The 3298-nt window shown below is 35.2% G+C and overlaps 1 pseudogene; it reads left to right on the top strand.

The window, feature by feature from the left end:
• Positions 1 to 357: 357 nt before the first annotated feature.
• Positions 358 to 989, top strand: LOC124961898 (selenoprotein S-like; annotated as a pseudogene).
• Positions 990 to 3298: the final 2309 nt, after the last annotated feature.

The following is a 3298-nucleotide window of genomic DNA, read 5'->3' as shown; positions in this document are numbered from 1 at the left end:
TATTGGTTTCTCCCTTAAAGGTGAGGTACTGGAAACTTTCAGGGACAATATAGAATACAGGAAGTGAAAGATCACTTCAATAAAGAATTAGAGATTCTTAAAAAAAAAAAAAAAAAAAAAAAAAACAGACATCCTAAAAATGAAGGAATCAGTAAATCAAATTATAAATTCAATGGAAGGCATCACCAACATATTGGACCACTTGGAAGACAGAACTTCAGGCAATGAAGACAAGATATATAATCTTGAAAATAAAGTTACCCATGCAGAGAAGATGGTAAGAATCCATGAACAGATCTTCCAAGAATTATAGGATAACATGAATAAACCAAACTTAAGAGTTATGGAGTGGTGGCCATGGAGCAGGAAGGGGAACAGCTGTCCACGTGGCCAGCCCTGGAGACTGAGGGGCTATACTTCCTGCACATCACAGTGGGCTCCCTGTTGGCCTCCTGTGGTTGGTATATCCTGTTCAACTGCATCCTTCTCTATGTGGTCTTTCAGAAGCTCTCCGCCAGGCTGAGGACCTTGAGGCAGAGGCAATTGGACCAAGCTGAAGCAGCTGTGGAATCCAATGTTGTTGTTAAACGACAAGAGGCTTTAGCAGCTGCTCATTTAAGAATGCAAGAACTAAATGCACAAGTTGAAAAGCATAAGGAAAAACTAAGACAGCTTGAGGAAGAGAGAAGGAGACAGAAGATTGAAATGTGAGACAGCATGCAAGAAGGCAAAAGTTACAAAAGAAATGCAAGAAAGCCTCAGGAGGAAGAGAGTCCTGGGCCTTCTACTTCATCTGTCATCCCAAAACAGAAGTCTGACAAAAAGCCTTTGCAGGGAGGTGGTAAGCACCAAATGATGTCAAACATTTGGAATTTTCAACACTTACCGGATGTACTTAACCTCTTAAAAGTTATAATCCTTTGACTGGAGAAGGAGGTGGAACCTGCTCCTGGAGACCTGAATGCAGAGGCCCATCATCTGGCAGATGAAACTAAGATTCTTGTTAGTGTCATTTTTGACATTAGCAACATAATCCCTTAGCCCTTGATTTGATTGCCTTACGAACACTTTTCACAGTTACTAGCCCAGGGGAGGTGGGATTTATTTCTGTTATTAACTATGCCTGCGTATTTAAGGGCTTCAGTCAGCATGGGATATAGACATTGCCACTAGGTCACACTCAACTGAAAGACAGTCATTACAGTTGTTGATTTCATGATTAATTGCTAGTTGAAGATAAGATAGATAGAAGGCCTCTAAATGAATAGCAATCTTGGTAAAAGAGGCCCAGTAAAGATCTTTATGTTAGAAGTCCTTCCTAATTAAGGACAGTCTCGGTGACAGGTTGTGTTGAATGATGTCTTCCTTATAAATGGTGAGCCCACCAGTGAGGATTACTGATGCAGACAGTTGATGGGGTTTGTTTCTGTATATTTATTTTTATGTACAGAACTTTATAAAAAAAGAAATTGTAAATATTTTTTAAAAATGAATGACATTTTTAGTGTCTTTATTAAATTTAAGGAAATTTCAAAAAATAAAGAGTTATGGGGATGGATAAGGGAACAGAGATACAAACCAAAGGAATGCACAATCTTTTCAATGACATAATATCAGAAATTTTCCCAAATCTAAATAATGAAGTAGAAAATCAAATAGAAGAGATTTACAGGATCCCAAATGTACAATATTACAGTAGACTCACACCAAGACATACTATAATGAGAATGACTAAAATACAGAATAAGGATAAAATCTTAAATGCTATGAGAGGAAAAAAATTATGTATAGGGGGAAATCAATTTGGATCTCAACTGATTTCTTCTCAACCCAGACACTCAGAGCTAGGAGGTCCTGGAATAACATATTTCAAACTCTGAAAGAAAATGGATGCCAACCAAGAATCCTACATCCAGCAAAATTAAGCTTCAGATTTGAAAATGAAAATAAAAACCTTACATGGTGAACAAAAGTTAAAAGAATTCACAACTAGAAAACCTGCACTACAGAACATTCTCAACCAAAAATTCCATGAGGATAAAGTGGGGGAAAAAAGGTGAGGAACTACACTAAAGGAGTAGTCAATCCAAGGAGAAACTAAGTCTAATTAAAAACTAGAAATAAATCAAAATGACAGGGAATACAAATCATATCTCAATAATAACCGTGGAAGGATGGGGAAATGTATCACTCATATGGATTGTGTAAACAAGAAGGGGTTTCCATCCTCATTTCAGATAAAGTGAACTTCAAGCCAAAGTCAATCAGAATGGACAAAGAAGGATATTTCATACTCCTTAGGGAATTATACATCAATAAGACATAAGAATCATAAATATTTATGCCACAAACAATGGAGCATCTACGTACATCAAACAAACCCTTCTCAACTTCAAGAATAAAATAGACCACAACACAATAATACTGGGTGACTTTAACACCCCTCTCTCACTACTGGATAGATCTTCCAAACACAATCTAAATAAAGATGCTATAGAACTAAATAATAATACAATCAATAATTGTGACAACAGACATAAATAGAATATTTCATCCATCAATGAGCAAACACACTTTCTTCTTGGCAGTACATGGATCTTTCTCTAAAATAGGCCATATCTTATGCCACAAAACAATTCCTAGTAAATACAAAAAAAATGAAGATAATACCCTGCATTCTATCAGATCATAATGGAATGAAATTAGAAATCAACAATCAAATTAAAAATAGAAGCTACTTTAACACCTGGAGACTAAATAATATGCTATTGAATGATGAATGGATAGTAGAAGAAATCAAGAAAGAAATAAAAAAATACTTAGAGGTAAATGAGAATACAGATACAACAAATCAAAATCTCTGGGATGGGGGCTGGGGTTGTGGCTCAGTGGTAGAGTGCTTGCCTCACATGTGTGAGGCACTGGGTTCAATTCTCAGCACCACATATAAATAAATAAATAAATAAATAAATAAATAAATAAATGTTCATCAACAATTAAAAAATACTTTTTAAAAAATCTCTGGGACACTATGAAACAGTACTAAGAGGAAAGTTCATTCCATCCAGTTCATTTATTAAAAGAATAAAAAGTCAACAAATAAATGACCTAACATTACATCTCAAAGTCCTAGAAAAAGAAAGAACAAACCTACACCTGAAACAGAAGACAGGAAGTAATTAAAATCAAAGCTGAAATCAATGAAATTGAAACAAAAGAAACAATTCAAAAAAGCGACAAAACAAAAAGTTGTTTAGCCATACTAATGAAGAGAAAAGGAGAGGAAACTCAAATTACT

This window comes from Sciurus carolinensis, chromosome 12 (genome assembly GCF_902686445.1).
Source record: "Sciurus carolinensis chromosome 12, mSciCar1.2, whole genome shotgun sequence".
NCBI lineage: Eukaryota > Metazoa > Chordata > Mammalia > Rodentia > Sciuridae > Sciurus > Sciurus carolinensis.
The sequence above is the reverse complement of the archived record's forward strand: the minus strand, read 5'-3'. Positions and strand labels throughout refer to the sequence as shown.